The sequence below is a fragment of the Macaca thibetana genome, chromosome 1, assembly GCF_024542745.1.
Source record: "Macaca thibetana thibetana isolate TM-01 chromosome 1, ASM2454274v1, whole genome shotgun sequence".
NCBI classification, from domain to species: domain Eukaryota; kingdom Metazoa; phylum Chordata; class Mammalia; order Primates; family Cercopithecidae; genus Macaca; species Macaca thibetana.
This window is the reverse complement of record NC_065578.1, coordinates 135,693,700-135,711,052: the sequence shown is the minus strand read 5'-3', so window position 1 is coordinate 135,711,052 and position 17,353 is coordinate 135,693,700. Positions and strand designations below refer to the sequence as shown.

At 42.0% G+C, this 17,353-nt stretch overlaps 1 protein-coding gene and 2 pseudogenes across 1 annotated transcript in view; 1 reads left to right on the top strand and 2 right to left on the bottom strand.

Annotated features, from left to right (window-relative positions):
• LOC126954217 (nuclear ubiquitous casein and cyclin-dependent kinase substrate 1-like) overlaps positions 1–55 on the bottom strand; it is a 93,160-nt pseudogene extending 93,105 nt beyond the window's left edge.
• SNAP47 (synaptosome associated protein 47) overlaps positions 1–17,353 on the top strand; it is a 779,054-nt gene that overhangs the window by 315,353 nt on the left and 446,348 nt on the right. The gene's annotated exons all lie outside the window — the stretch shown is intronic.
• Positions 113–2,045, bottom strand: LOC126954064 (tigger transposable element-derived protein 1-like; annotated as a pseudogene).

The window sequence follows — 17,353 nt, the reverse complement described above, 5'->3', positions numbered from 1 at the left end:
AGAAGCCAAAGACCAGGACACGCCCAACCCCATGCACTTGGCGGCTGCCTCCCATTCCTAACTTCAGCCGAACCGTGAGCTGCTGGCTTCTCAAACTCTGATGCTTTTTGGTTTAGAGTCCCTGGAATAGAGGAGCCCCCCGCTCCACCTTCTCTTCAAAATGCGACCATTTCTTAAAGTAAGACAATGAGGTTTGCTGCATCAATTGACTCTTCTTTTCATGAAAGATTTCTCTGTAGCATGCAAAGCTATTTGATGGCATTTACTCACAGTAGAACTTCTTTCAAAATTGAAGTAAATCTCTCAAACCCTGCTGCTGCTTTAACAACTGAGTTTACATAATATTTTAAATCTTTTGTTATAATTTCAATAATATTCACAGTGTCTTCATCAGGAGTAGTTTCCATCTCAAGAAACCACTTTCTTTGCTCATCCGTAAGAGGCAACTTCTCATCCATTAAACTTTTATTATGAGATTGCAGCAATTCAGTCACATCTTCAGGCTCCACTGCTAATTCTAGTTCTCTTACACTTTCTACCACATCTGCAGTGACTTCCTCCACTGAAGAAGTCTTAAAGTCCTCAAAGTCATCTATGAGGGTTGGAATCAACTTCTTCCAAACTCCTGTTAACATGGATATGTTCTCCCATGAATCATGAATGTTCTCAATGGCATCTAGAATAGTGAATCCTTTCCAGAAGGCTTTCAACTGACTGTGCCCAGATCTATCAGAGAAATCACTATTTATGGTCACTATAGCCTTACAAAATGTATTTATTGGCTGCGTGCAATGGCTCATGCCTGTAATCCGAGCACTTTGGGAGGCCGAGGTGGGTGGATCCACCTGAGGTCAGGAGTTCAAGACCAGCCTGGCCAACATGGTGAAACTCCATCTCCACTAAAAATACAAAATTAGCCAGGCGTGGTGGTAGGCACCTGTAATATCAGCTACTTGAGAGGCTGAAGCAGGAGAATCACTTGAACCAGGAGGCAGAGGTGGCAGTGAGCCAAGATCGTGCCATTGCACTCCAGCCTGGGCAACAAGAGCAAAATTTCATCTCAAAAAAAAGAAAGAAAAAAAACATGTATTTCTTAAACAATAAGACTTGAAAGCCAAAATTACACCTCCATGCATGAGCTGCAGGATGGATGTTGTGTTTGCTTAAAACATTAATCTCCTGTATAGCTCCATCAGAGTTCTTGGATGACTGGGTGCATTACCAATGAGCAGGTATATTTTGAAAGGAATCTTTTTCTCTGAGCAGTAGTTCTCAATGGTGGGCTTAAACTATTCAGTAAACCGTGCTGTAAAGAAATGTTCTGTCATCCTGGCTCTGCTGTTCCATTTGTAGAGCACAGGCAGAGTAGATTTCACATAATTCTTAAGAGCCCTGGAACTTGCAGAATGGTAAATGAGCATTGGCTTCAACTTAAAGTCACTAGCTGCATTAGCCCCTAACAAAACAATCGGACTGTCCTTTGAAGCTTTGAAGCCAGGCATTGACTTCTCTCTAGCTATGAAAGTTCTAGATGGCATTATCTTCCAATAGAAAAGGTTTCATCTATGTAGAAAATCTATTGTTCATTAATTATCTCAGCTAGATCTTCTGTGCCACTTGCTGCAGCTTCTCCATCACTACTTGCTTTCATGTTATTAAGACAGCTTTTTTCCTTAAACCTCATGAACCAACCTCTGCTAGCTTCAAACATTTTTTTCTGTAGCTTCCTCACCTCTCTCAGCCTTCAGAGAATTAAAGTGCATTAGGGCCTTGTTCTGGATTGGGTTTTGGCCTAAGGAAATGTTATGGCTGGTTTGATCTACCCAGACCACTAAAACTTTCTCTATTTCAGCATTAAGACTGTTTCATTTTCTTATTCATGTGTCCCATGGAGAGATGCTTTTAATTTCCTTCAAGAACTTTTCCTTTGCATTCACAGCTTTCCTAACTGTTTGGCACAAGAGGACTAGCTTTCAGTCTATCTCAGCTTTCAACATACCTTCCTCACTAAGCATAATCATTGCTAGTTTTTTATTTAAAATGAGAGATGTGCCTGTAATCCCAGTACTTTGGGAAGCCGAGGCGGGCAGAATGCTTGAAACCAGGAGTTCGAGACCAGCCTGGGCAACATGGCAAAACCCTGTCTCTACCAAAAAATACAAATATTAGCCAGGCATGGTGGTGCTTGCCTGTAATCCCAGCTACTCAGCAGGCTGAGGTGGGAGGATTGCTTAAACCCTGGAGACAGAGGTTGCAGTGAGCTGAGATGGCACCACTGCATACCAGCCTAGGTGACAGAGCAAGGCCCTGGCTCAAAAAATAAATTAAATAAAGTGAGCAGGGTGTGGTGACTCACACTTGTAATCCCAGCACCTTGGGAGGCTGAGGTGGGCAGATCATCTGAGGCCAGGAGTTCGAGACCAGCTTGGCCAACATGGTGAAACCCTGTCTCTACTAAAAATACAAAAATTAGGTGGGTGTGGTGGCTCATGCCTGTAATACCAGCTACTCAGGAGGCTGAGGCAGGAGAATCACTTGAACTGGGAGGCGGAGGTTGCAGGGAGCTGAGATCGCGCCACTGCACTCCAGCCTGGGCAACAGAGTGAGGGTCCGTCTGAAAAAAAAATTAAATAAATAAATAAAGTGAGAGATGTGCAATGCTTTTACTTGAACCCTTAGAGGCCACTGTAGGGTTATTAATTGAACTAATTTTAGTATCACTGTATCTCAGGGAATAGGGAGGACCCTGAGGAGAGAGAGAGAAATGGGGGAACAGCCAGTCAGTGGGAGGAGCCGGTTGGTGGAGCAGTCAGAACACACACATTTATTGATCAAGTTCACCTTCTTATATGGGTGCTGCCCATGACTCTCCAAAACAATTACAACAGTAACATCAAAGATCACTGATCACAGATCAGTATAACGGAAATAATAATGATGAAAAAGTTTGAAATATTGTGAGAATTACTGAAATGTGACACAGAGACCATGAAATGAGCACATGCTGTTAGAAAAATGGCAAAGATAGGCTGGGGCAGGGTGGCATCCCAGCACTTTGGGAGGCCAAGGTAAGAGGATCACTTGAACCCAGGAGTTCAAGACCAGTCTGGGCAACATAGTGAGAGCCTCATCTCTTAAAAAAAACGTTAAACCAGGTATGCCTTTAATTGCAGAGCATTCCCAATCACTCAGCCCACCACTGCTCCTTTAAGAAGGCTCTTTGTGATGTTCTGTGGTTCTATCTCTGCACATTCCCAGTTTCCTCTTGAATGATTCTACCTTCCACTGAAACATAGCGAGATCTGCTTAAGAGCCCACAAAAATGACTTTGGCTTGTGCCCTTTGCCTGGGAACAGCTTTTTCAGTTGCTGCTGCTGCTGTGTAATATGTTAGGTTACATGGACTACCTGTTTTTTGTTAAAGAGAATGACTTCCAAGTTCAGTAGTTATGCTTCTTGAAAACATAGTTCCCCGTGATGCAATAATAATTGATTCTGTTGCTTCCTAATTCTTGTTCTTATGTATGTGACATATGACATGTAACTGAAACACAGTTCCTGTAATGTATTTTATATTTGTTGTTTGTTCTGCAATCTTTTCATAGATGGGATTAGGTTGAACATTACCCTGTTCTATCTGAATTATATGTAATATGCTATAAATTCAAATAATCCACGGTAAGATGATTTTAAGCTTAACTCTGCCCCGGCAGGTGATGATTATTTTATTAGAGCATTCTGTATCTAGTCACTCCGTGTAGTGTTGACTCTTGATTTGAAGTCACACTTCATGCCTGTGGTTCAACAGCCATCTTTGGGCCTCAATGTCTTAGAAAAACTTAGCTTAGTATACTGGATTTACAGACCTGGGGAGGACATGGAAATTTCAAGTTTCTCATTCAGAGTCTTTTTCCAACTTGCTGTGTGGCCTTCCACGCGTCATTTCATACTCGCTCGATCATTTCTTCATTTCAGCATGGAAACAGAGCCCATTAGCTTCTTCTCAAGGGCATTGTAAGAAAGGGGAGAGCAGTGGTCAAAAAGGAAACAAACAAAAATATCAAGATCCCTCTAGTGAAAAAAGGAACAAGGTGGTACCAGAAAACCCAGCATGTATATAGCCAAAACCAAAGACTTTTTGTTGTTATAAAGAAAAGGGAACAATGTCTGATTTTTAACATTCACATATTCCAGACCATAGTCTTCCAGGTCTGTCTCCCACAGCCAAGGCTGACGGTAGCAGCCAGGTTTAGAGGAAAGTTTCCAGAAAGCAGATTTTGGCAAAGGTTGCTTTTAAACCTGCAGAGAATACAGTTCCAGTTTGGGTTTTTTTTTCGTAAGCACATTTTCATTCCTTTTTGCCACAGAATTTCATGGACTATGTTTATCTTTCCTTTTCAGGTCATAGTATATAGACTTTTCACAGTCAGATGTGAGGAGCAGACATATTTCTTGAGTGTTTTCTCTTTCTTTCCTTACAAAATTCTTTCAACTTGGAGGTGGAGCCAAATTCTAAGATTATAGTTTCAGAGAATCATTTTTCTTATGTGATCATTAAATTACTTCAGAGAAAGAATGAGATATTAAAGTCCACTCTCTGACAGCCTTGAGAAGAGGCTCACATGTGCCAAGTGAAAGGAATAATTACTGATTTTAATTATATTCCCTGGACAAATGGCCCCTGTGGCCCAGAGTCCTGGCACCCGGAGATGGCAGTGAGCCCTGGGTCTGTTTAGAATAGTTTTGTAAACCAAAAAAAAAAAAAAAAAAAAAAAAAAGCCACTGCAAGTGCACTGGTTTTAGAGGAATGTCCAAGAAAATTGCCTTCCTTCTCACAACATGTCATTACAGAAAAATAGAAGTCCCTGCATTCCAATCTGATTTTCATTTAACTCTGCAAGCCTGTAAATTTTGCCATGAGGTAAGGGACTGATTCAGAGCTCCAGAATCCTTTTGGTGCCACAGGCACTATTTCAAAATGGATGTGCTTTTGGGTTTCTTAGTGTTATTCTGCTAGGGTCGTGGAATAAATGGAGCTCTGTCTGAGGAGAACTCCCAGTCCTAGTAAACAAGAGCCAGGATGCCTGGTGATCAAAGTAACCGCCTCGTGTTTTAAAGGTTAGGAGTTCAAATCTTCAGGGTTTGAGCTTGGGTTAAAGTATGCACGTATCTAGGTTGAAGAAGCAATAACATTGCACAGTAGAATCTGGCTTACCCATATCTAATTTCTGGCTACAATTAGTTAAATATATACTTCCTATGGAATTCTTTACCTTGTAGATCGTGGACAAAGGGTCCACATTCCAGAAGGCACAGGAAAGCTTTACTTTGCAAGCTTCCTGGGCTGTACATTGTATATAGACTTGAATTCCACCACATAGGCACGGGGTTCATATTTGTCACATTCCTTACATTCTGATAGACCTATAGCCCCAGGCCTCCTTTCTCCTTTTAATTTTCTTTTCTCCTGATTTCCCAGGGAGATAATAATTTACAGTTTTTGTTGTTGTTGTTGTTGTTTTTGTTTTTTTAAACAGAGTCTTGCTCTGTCATCCAGGCTGGAGTGCAGGGGTGCCATCTCGGTTCACTGCAACCTCCGCCTCCCTGGTTCAAGCTATTCTCCTGCTGCAGCCTCCCAAGTAGGTGGGATTGCAGGCATGCCCACCGTGTCCACCTAATTTTTGCATTTTTAGTAGAGACGGGTTTCATTATGTTGGCCAGGCTGGTCTTCAACTCCTGGCCTTAAGTGATATGCCCACCTCGGCCTCCCAAGTACTGGGATTATAGACATAAGCCATCATGCTCGGCCTAATTTACAGTTTTAAAGACATCTTTTTTGCACAGATGACCCATTGGAAATAGTCCCCATTGATAGAAAATACAACCTGTATTAGGGCCTGTAATTGAAGTGGTCTAATCTTTGTAATGCTTTGTTTTTCTATAGAATTTCAATGTTTATGAAACATATATATGATCTCTTTTTACCCTTAGTGTCTTCGACGAAGGTAAATATTGTTCCCATTTTATGGATGAGAAAAATGAGAACAGAGCGATTAAAGGCTTGTTCAAAAGTACTTAACCAGTTAATGTCAGAGCTGGTACTTGAGCTCAGGCCTCTACAACTCTAAATGTTTTCAATGACAGTAGAAATGCCTCTAATGGCAAAACATTGTAGAATCATATTGATGTTCCAGATTGTGTTGCCAGTCGTACTTCACTGAGCTATGCTCGGTAATGCCACTGCCATCTTGGAAAGAAAATAGATGCTGAAGTTCCCCATAGATGCTGAACACTCAGAAAGTGCCAATAGTTGCATCAATTTGATTATATCTGCTATCTCACTCCCTCCGAAACACCTGCAAATAAAGGAAAATAACTAACCCATTGTGCCCCCGTCTAAGAATGCCTGAAATTAGAAATATCCCAGCATTGTGACCTGAAGTTGACTCAGCAGGAAGTTGTTTTTTAAATTAGGACTCTAGCCATTTTTTTTTCCAGTAGCTCTTATTGCCAGTGGGGCTTTGAGCAAATAGTTCCCAGGAACGCTGTCTATACCTACATGAGATGAAGACAATAATGATATTTGCTTCCTGTCTACCTGGCAAGTGTGCTGGGAAAAGCAACAAGATAATGTCTGTCATGTGCTTTGAATGCCTAGAAAGAAAGATAGGGTTTATGAGCAAAGGTGTAATTATATTGAGTCAGCCATGATATCATCGTCTATATTATACATATGTGGTTGTTGCCTAAGACACTGCTGAATATAATTTGGCTCTCATATTTGATGTTTTAAGGACCTGATGATGTTACAATAAGTTAGCAGAAGAGCCTAAGTTAGGAAAGGAAGGTATCCTTTTCTTTTAAAAATTCCTGTATGACTGAAATTTATTTTAGGCTATCTTCTCCAGCTGGTCCTGCAATTAGGACGGCCTCCAATGTTCACAAAGCACTCCTTCCATTTCTTCATCAGTCAAGTGATTCCTCCTCTAGCTGTTCCAGGATGCTATGGCAGGAGGGTGACCTGGAGAAGAGAGAAAATGTGTCCAACTCTACCAAGGGACGATTGCAATTTAAAAGCCCAAATAGAGGATTTCTATGACCATGCTTCTAGAAAACCTACACCTGTCAGGCCAGTTCCCATAAAGCAATGTCTTGTCCCACACCTAACAGGGCCAGAGCAGATGACTTGCCCGCAACTACCATTTGAATTTGTTTAAAAGAATAATTCTAGGCCAGGAGCGCTGGCTCATGCTTGTAACTCCAGCACTTTGGGAGGCCGAGGTGGGTGGATCACCTGAGGTCAGGAGTTCGAGACCAACCTGGCCAACACGGTGAAACCCCTTCTCTACTAAAAATTCAAAAATTAGCTGGGCGTGGTGGTGGGCGCCTGTAATCCCAGCTACTCAGGAGGCTGAGGCAGGAGAATTGCTTGAACCTGGGAGGGGAAGGTTGCAGTGAGCCAAGATGGCGCCACTGCACTCCAGCCTGGATGACAGAGCGAGACTCCATCTCAAAACAAAACAAAACAAAAAAATAAAAACCAAAAAAAAAAAAACAGACAAAAAAAGAATAATTCTAAAACCACAACTCATTCAAGCACCTTTTGGAATGCCAGGCACTGCCTACGGCACTACAGATACAAATGTTAAAACATTATTCCTGGGCCAGGCCCTGTGGCTCCTTCCTGTGATCCCAGCATTTTGGGAGGCCAAGGCAAGAGGATCTCTTGAGCCCAGGAGTTCAAGACCAGCCTGGGCAACACAGGGAGACCCTGTCTCTACAAAAAATTAAAAAATTAGCCAGGCATGGTGGTGTGTGCCTGTAGTCCCAGCTACTTGGGTAGAAGGGCTGAAGTGTGAGGATTGCTTGAGCCCGGGAGGTCAAGGTTAGAGTAAGCCATGTTCATGCCACTGCATTCCAGCTTCGGCGACAGAACGAGACCCCATCTCAGAAAACAAACAAACAAACAGCCCAACAATAAAAACCTTATTCCTTAGGGAAATGGCTGTCCAAGGAGGAGATACTTGGAAAGGACCAGCACCCAGTAAAGTGCCTGAGACACAGTAGGACCAGAAGCACACTCGCTGAATGAGTGGCTAATAATGTACTACAAGGTGATAAGGACCATAATAACGAAAGCACAAGATGCCATGGGAGCATGTTAGCGGCCACTTAACTAAGAGTGGTAAGAGGAGGAAGGAGAGTGCATGGAAGACCATGTGCAACGGCTTCACATAGGAAAGAGTGGGCAAGCCCTTGGTTTATGATGACAACAGCATAGAGTGTCAGGCTTTTTATTCTATTCTAGTTCACTTAAAAAACAAACAAACAAAACGTCAATCACAGCCCACTGAAGGTTTCAAGCCACAGTGTGAAAGCTCTATACTATTAGAAAGGATTTTCTCTTCTTCACACCTGTCGGCCTAGGAGCCAAGGACTAGACAACAGAATCAAAATGTTTGCTCGGGAGTTCTTAAATTTCTGCCACTAAGCACAATCATTTCCACCCCATCTTAACATTATTTTTTTGCAGTCATGAGCAACCATCGGTATTAGTTTCCTATGGCTGCTGTAAAACATTGCCATAAATGTGGCAACCTAAAACAAATATATTCTTTCATGGTTCTGGAGGCCAGAAGCCTGAAGTCAGTTTCACGGAGCTTAAATCAAGGTGCCGGAAGGGCTGAGCCCCTCCCAAGGCTCTAGGGGAGAATTCGCTTTTTTCCTTTCCTCCCAGCTTCTGGTGGCTGCTCCTTTCTTCGGCCTGTGGCCACATCACTCCAGTCTCTGAGTCCCTGGCCACATTGCCTTCTACTCTTCTCTCTGTATGGAATCTTCCTCTTCCTCCCTCTTATTTAGGACTCACCGGTAATCCCTCTGTTGAAAGATCTATAATTTACTCATACCTGCAACATTCTTTTTTTGCCATATAACATTCACAGGTTCCAGTGATGAGGACGTGAACATCTTTAGGAGTTGAGGGGGTGTTATTCAGCCTACCACAACACCTCTGTCTGAATCATCGAGTCTCCAGTACAAACCTGTTGAATATCTCAGTTGAGTTTCTCTTTGCTTTCATTCAAGACGGCAGAATAATTCCTCTCCTCTTTCTTTAGGGGAGAAGAAAATGGGTGAGAGGATGGGAGGTAACTTTTGCTGAGCCCCTACATTTGCATGCACTCTTTATAGCAAGATTGTGCGTAGCTATTATCACCATTTTCCAAATGACAAAGGCGAGGCTCAGTGGGGCCGAGTGACTCACCCAGGTTCTCCCATGGAGTCCGTAGAAGAGGCAGAATTTGAATATGGATCGTCTGATTTCAAAGCCCATGTCCCTTCTGTTACATCAACATTCCTCAGATTTCAGGAATGCACCAGCATCTCATAAAGAAAAAAAAAAAAAAATCTACAAGCCGCAGTTTGAGGAAAAAACTAATTTAAGGAACTATGTTTTATTCTATAAAAACATAAATTTTACTTATTTAGTTCTTTATTTTTTATGAGCCAGGGTCTTGCTCTGTCACCCAGGCTGGAGTGCAGTGGCACCATCATAGCTCACTGCAGCCTTGAACTCCTGGGTTCAAGCGATCCTCCTGCCTCAGCCTCTTGAGTAGCTGGGACTGCAGGAGCACACCACTATGCCCAGCTAATTTTTTAAAACAAATTCCTGTAGAGACAGGGTCCACTGTGTTGTCCAGGCTGGTCTCAAACTCCTGGGATCAAGGAATCCTCCCACCTCAGCCTCCCAAAGTGCTGGGACTTGTAGGCATGAGCCACCACACCTGACCTGAAAACATACATTTTAAAATGCTCAAGTTGTCCCCAAATCCCGGTGACTGACACACCTATGTGAGAAATGTTGCAAGACACTACAGTCCCCCTCATTTCTGAGGACTCATTTTCAAGGATTCTTTTTTTTTTTTTGAGACGGGGTCTCGCTTTGTCACCCAGGCTGGAGAACAGTGGCATGGTCATGGCTCCTTGTAGCTTCAAACTTCTGGTCTCAAGCAATCCTCTCTCCTCAGCCCCCCAAAGCACTGGGATTACAGGCATGAGCCACCGTGCCCGGCCTTAAGGCTCTTAAAACTAAGACCCAGGATGGCCACATTTCAACCATGTTGTGCCACTGCTTAGGAAATGCTTCAGTGAAACAAAGCATTTGCCACTAGTAAGATTTTAACACCAGCAATCTGTTAATATTATAGATGTAAGTTAAATATTTCCACCACAGAGATGCTTGATCAACTTCAGTCAGATTAAAGCAATGGCTGTGGCATATTCTGAGCTTAATCTGAATGAAAGTTTACCTGGATGTCCCATGCAAGCCTTGTAGGTGAAAAATGTTACCCTTGTTCTGGCATATTCTAACCACCTATAATAACATTGAAGCCTAATGCTTATTGAGCAGTTACTTGGTTACACCTATTATGTGCTAAGCACTTTACATGAATTAATGTGTTTAACATTCATGAAAACTTTATGAGGCAGGTCATATCCTTATCGCCCTTTAAAAATGATAAACAGAGGCACAGAAAGGTTAGGTGATTTCTCCAAAGTCCTACTGCTAGTAAGAGGTATAGAGCTAGGATTAAACACAGCCATCTGGTTACAGACACCATCTTTTTTTTTTTTTTTTTTTTTTTTTTTAAAGACAGGATCTTATTTTGTTGCCTAGGCTAGATTCAAACTCCCAGGCTCAAGCAATCCTCCCACCTCAGCCTCCCAAGTAGCTTGGGCTATAGGCGTGCAGCACTGTGCCCAGCCAGACACCATGTTTTAATATAACTGACAACAAAGATGTTCATTCTGTGTCCAAACTCATCTCTTGGACCCAGGCCTGAGACCTGAAGTGTCTCACAGAGCTCCAGCCCTGTCTGCCTCCAGCCTCCCGGGCCTATAGCAGTTTTGCTGTATCAGGCTCTTTCGTGAGGGCTTATGCTTCCCTTTCACTGTCTATTCACCCTGGGACACAGCCAAAGGTGAAATGCACTATCCCTATATTGGATACTAGAAATTCCAGTCACTTCCTACCTCCTGTTCCAATCAACAGCCTCTACGGTGAAGAGAAAAATGGAATATCCCCTCCACTTTGCCTCTCTGTCTTCACTCTATTCCCTCGGTCTACCTTTTTGTGACCTTTTTCCTTCAAAGATTTTCCTGGAAAAATGCTGGGGTTACAGGAGAGTCACCTTGTGGTTTGTCTCAAATTTCCTAGGAATGGATAGGCTTCCAAGTTGAAGAGATCCTATGAGTCCTTAATCATTTCTTCCTTCATCGTGACTCAGATGTTCTTGCACACTGATCATTAAACTTTGTCTATGTCAGTGAAATTTGGTTCTAGTTGAGATTCAGTTCCAGGTAACTGAGTATTTGCACACAGCTGCACTCTCTAAGGTGTAGCACATTCTCATGTCCCTAAAGATTTGCTCTTCTCTTTCTAGCATATATTCCCAGGAAGAATACAATCCACCGTGCAAGAATGCATTCTACAATACATTATACCAAAGACTTGTGCTTGGTTTGTTGTCTTGGTTGCATTTCTGGGAGGCATATTCCTGACCCTCGTCCAACTGAAGTACCCAAGCTTGGAAACCCCTTCTCTAAAAATATGCAGTAGTCCCCCACTTATCTGAAAGGTATACATTCCAAGACTGCCAGTGGATGCCCAAAGCCACAGATAGAATCAAGCGTCACATATACTATGTTTTTTAGATCTGATAACCAAGATGGCTAAATTATTTCATGTAGATAAAAAGGTAGGATTCGCATCCTGGGCAGGAATGGAGTAGGACAGCCTGAGATTTCATCATGCTATTCAGAATAGCACAAAATTTAAAACTTACGAATTGCTCATTTCTAGAGTTTTCCATGTAATCTTTTTGGGATTTTTGTTTGTTTGTTTGTTGAGACACGGTCTTGCTCTGTTGTCCAGGCTGGAGTGCAGTGGTGTGATCACAGGTCACTGCAGCCTTGAACTCCCAGGCTCAAGTGCTTCTCTTGCCTCAGCCTCCTGAGTAGCTGAGACTATAAGCATGCACCACCACAACTGGCTATTTTTAATTTTTATTTGTAGAGACAGGGTCTCACTATATTGCCTAGGCTGGTCTTGAACTCCTGAGCTCAAGCAATGCTCCTGCCTCTACCTCTCAAAGTGCTGGGATTATAGGTGTGAGGCACCATGCTCTGCCGTTTAATATTTTTGGACTGCAGTTGACCAGAGGTAACTGTAACTGTGGAAAGTGAAACCATCAATAAGTGGGGACTATGGTATAGACAGTCCTCAAAAGGCCCCAGTCAATGATGAAAAAGTTGTGCAGATTTCCTGACAACCAAGAAGCAACTCACTGTAGAAAATTATAATAATACAAAGATTACATAAGGTCAACTTTGTGAGGTTCTCAAATTCTACTTCACTTATTCTGAGGTGAGCAGATCCATATTAGTTCTACTGTTCTTTTTTGTTTAAGAAGGAGTCTCACTCTGTTGCCCAGGCTGGAATGCAGGGGCGCAATCTCAGTTCACTGCAACCTCCACTGTGAAACCTCTGGGTTCAAGTGATTCTCCTGTTTCAGCCTCCCAAGTAGCTGGGATTACAGGCACCCACCACCATGCCTGGCTAATTTTTTTGTATTTTTAGTAGAGATGGGGTTTCACCATATTGGCCAGGCTGGTCTTGAACTCCTGACCTCAAATTATCCACCTGCCTTGGCCTCCCAAAGTGCTAGGATTACAGGCATGAGCCACTGTGCCTGGCCTCTCATTTCTTAATCATTGATTTCCAGTTCTACCTGAAAGACTCCACACTCTGAAGTAGTTAACCCCACCAGTTTTCTCCCACACAGTCCAGATTAGGGTCCGTGTCTGGTGTCTAAGAATCTAACAGCAGCCACAGCCACCCTGACTCTCTCCTTGGATTTCATCTTTTAGTCTCTGAACTCAGCCCCAACATTTGGACATTTGCAAGCAGAAAGAGATGTTCCCGAATAAGGAAGTCAATTAAAAAATCCATGTTTACATTTTTCACTCCTTTCTCATTCCCTGCACTTATAGGGCCCTTCTCTAAGATAATCTCAATCTATTTAATCTGCGTGCCTAAACCGTAAAGTTCTTCAGAGGAAAAAACAATCCGTCAAGTGCTCTGTTTCCCCTTCATTTCCCCTGGTCAGGGTCCAACAGACAATCCGTGTGGCTGACAGAGCGAGTGAGAAACCCCAGCCCTTTCAGCCAGCTGGGCATCATTCCTCGACTCCCAGGTTCTTTAAAAAATGGTCATTCTTATTTTGTTATTTAGTGCAATTTTTATCCAGAGTGGTCAGTTCTTCTGAGGGGCAGACTTTCAACCAACTGATCAAGAAATCTGGCAGAACATTTCCCATCTCAGGATTCCCAGTAGAAAGAAAACCATGCTGCATGTTGCTCTGGGGAAAAGAGATCACTTCTGAGCATGGTGGGCTGCTTTTTCCCCTGCCCCTCCGAGATCCTAGCAGCCCCTTTACAGAATCCCTAAATGTTATGCTTATTGGTCATTCTGGCTACCAAGCCTTTAAACATCCTTTCCCTTTGGAAAGAAGCATCCAAAAGAAGGGAGGCAGGACTCCATTTCCTAATTCAGAAGCCAAAGAGGGCAGAGAGCTTCTGTCTTTGCCCCAGCAGCTAGGGAACCAGCATATTACCCTGGGTTCAGCTGATCAGTGGCCCCAGTAGGACAGGAAGCCTGTGGGGAGGCAGAAGGTTTTGGCAATGGCTGTGCTGGAGTTGAGTGTGCAGCAGCGCAGCAATGAGTGTTCAGGGGTGCCAGAGCCCAGCAGCATGATGACAGGTGCTCAGCATTGAGAACACCAATGGCAGCATGCCAAGTAGACTATCTCTGTGCCTTGCCACCCTTGATTTTTTTTTTAAGCAGTCTTGCTTTGCCACCCGGGCTGGAGTGCAGCGGTGTGGTCATAGCTCACTACAGCCTCGACCCGGGACTTAAATGATCCTCCCGCCTCAGCCACCTAAGTAACTGGGACGACAGGCACATCATGCCGGGCCAATTTTTCATTTTTTTTTTTTTTTTTTTTTTGACTGATGAGGACTGTCTATGTTGCCAGGCTGGTCTTGAACTCCTGAGCTCAAATGACCCTTCTGCCTTGGCCTCCCACAGTGCTGGGTCATGAGGCCTCCCTAGATTTTTATCCAATTTCATCACCTGGTTCTCCAGCCTTGCACTGATTCCTTGAACCATATGATACATTTCCAATAAATCCACTTTCCAACTGAGATTTCCATTGGTGGCAACCAAAAATTCTGGCTGATAGACAATCTGTTTCTTCTTGAACACACAATCCAGGAACAACTGAGTTTGGTGGACTTGATGAGGCCATTTCCTGCACTTACTGATCCTCCCACTATGTGGTAATTGCTTTACTTTCTGTTAAAACTGAAGAAGCTGCGTGTGCTCCAGAAACAGCCATGCAGGACCTCAGTAGATGTATGCCATAAACCACAAGCAAGCTCAGATAAATGACTAGGAAGCAGGAGGATGCATCTGGTAGCTTCTCTGCATGAAGACCAAATGAAAGGAACCTTGTGCATGGACTCTTTTTAAAAATTAAAATTTATTTTGTTTCTTGCATCTAATATAGAGATAATTCACGTTCATTGTGGAAGATCTGTGGGAAACAAAAATAGAAAGAAAAAAAGATTCACCTGTCATCTACCAAACAACGATAGCCACAATTGAAATGGTGATGTGTTTCTAATGTTTTTTCTATAAAGATCTTTTCATAGCTATGTTCATCCTGAAAATTCTGAAAAGAGCAGCGACATTTCCAGTACATTATTGATATGCACACACATACAGTATATATACATTATGTTAGGCTGTTCTGGCATTGCTGTAAAGAAATACCTGAGATTGAGTAATTTATAAAGAAAAGAAGGTTTAATTAGCCACAATTCTGCAGGTTGTAAAGGAAGCGTGATGTTGGCATCTGCTTGATTTCTGGAGAGGCTTCAGGAAACTTACAATCACGGCAGAAGATGAAGAGGAAGTAGGCCCTTCACATGGCCAGAGCAGGAGTAAGAGAGACAGGGAGGAGGTGCTACACACCTTTAAATGACAAGATCTCGTAAAGAAGTCACTCACTATTGCAAGGACAGTACCAAGGGGATGGTGCTAAATCATTCACGAGAAATCTGCCCCCATGATTTAAACACTTCCCACCAGGTCCACCTCCCACATGGGGGATTACAACTGAACATGAGATTTGGGTGGGGACACAGATCCAAACCATATCACATATAAAGTATGTATATATGAAAATGTAATGGGAATGTTTATCATATGTTATATATATATTCCTCCACTTTATATATAATACAAATATTGAGATATAAATATTATGAATGTAAATTAGAAATGTAAATATAAATTATAATTATAGGCTGGGCATGGTTGTTCACACCTGTAATCCCAGCATTTTGGGAGGCTGAGGCAGGCAGATCACTTGAGGTCAGGAGTTTGAGACCAGCCTGGGCAGCATGGTGAAACCCCGTCTCTACTAAAAACACAAAAAAATTAGCTAGGTGTGGTGGCAGGAACCTGTAGTCCCAGCTACTCAGGAGGCTGAGGCAGGAGGATTGTCTGAACCCCAGAGGTGGAGGTTGCAGTGAGCAGAGATCCTGCCAGTGCACTCCAGCCTAGGTGACAGAACAAGACTCCGTCTCAAAAAAAATAAAAATAATAAAATAAACAAATAAAATTATAATTATACACATTATATTTATATTATATAACATATAATACATAATTATATGTAATGTAATATAGAATTATATTATATATTTAATATTATGATTATGTTAATATTATAATATAAATATAAATTATAAACTTTATATAATATATTATATGTAATATTTATATTATTATCACTATAAGTATATTTATATTTGTTGTATAACATATACTATAATATATTCATATACAACATATATATTATAAATATTCATATACTATACTATAATATAAATACATATATTTTCCCCAGTACTAAATATAAGACAGTGAACTCTATTTTTCAACAGGAAGCATTTCTCAAAGTGTCACATAGAACACTTATTCCTCCATTTGTTAGTATCTGCTATACACATAATATAAAAAGATACTTTCTTGATCAAGTAAGTTTGGGAAATGCTGAGCTAAAGTCAAACATGTTTCTTTATTGCATGAATTTTCAGAGCTTTTAACACAGCAGAGTGCAAACATGCATTTCCCACCCCTGTGTGACCACAGGACTCCCTTTTAAAGCATATTTCTCAGGATTAGTGTTCCAAGGAGCACTGATCCAGAAAGCTTAGAACTTCCTATCATGTTCCTTCTTCTTCCACCCACTTCATTATTGAAGAAACAGCTCAGAGTTGGTGGGAAGAAAAGAAGAATGTATTTCAGACACATGAAAGCAAAATTTGGAAAAGAAATAACAGAATGGGACCTTGGAAGTGATCTTCCTTTGCGGATGTGTTTATCTGTAAGGACATATTTGAGGGTATGAGGTTCAGAGACAAATGCCACAATTCGCACCCAAGAGAACTGAGGACACAGCCATGCTGAATTCTAAGGGGGCGATCTTGTCTTGAGAAATGTTGCTGCATAAGTGAGTCTATCATAATTAATTTACTAGAACGCTGCATTGTCCGACTACAGGCAATTAATTTAATGTTACTCAATATCATTTTATTATTTGCCTCCCAAAAAAGGTGGTTCTATATAACACATTTTCTAAATGATGCAAATAAGGATAAATGAGAAAATAAGGTAACACAAGAGGCATTGTTGAAGATGATGAGCATGTTCTTACTGCAACAAAGCTTGGGTTGACACAGGAAATCTCCATAAGAAATCCTGTTTTTGCCCCATGACTTTCCCAACTGACCTAAAGTCTGGTCAATCTCCAAGTGAAGTCTGCAGAGAATCTGAATTCAGCCACAGATTAAGAAAAAAAACATGGCCTCTTCCATTAAACCAGAAGTGTGAATGCCAAACTGCAATTTGACATATACAGAAATTGAGGGAAACAGGAAGTAAAAAAAGAAACCTGAAATGGGTGATGTCTCCTAACAAACACCTAATTCACCGCCGGCTCTGCAAACTTGCTTTGTGCCAAAACCCTTCCACGAGACTCCACAATGCTCCTGACCTAGCAGCTGTGATTTTTGGAGTATGCTAAGCATCTAGGAAAGACTGGGAAATACCAGAGTTCAAAAGCACCTCCTTTCTGAGAAGGAGCCTAAAGGATATTCCAGGGCAACTTTCTAACTTTTGGGTTGAAATTTTCTTTGTGCTTCTGTTTGGTGAGCTGCTCTGCTGA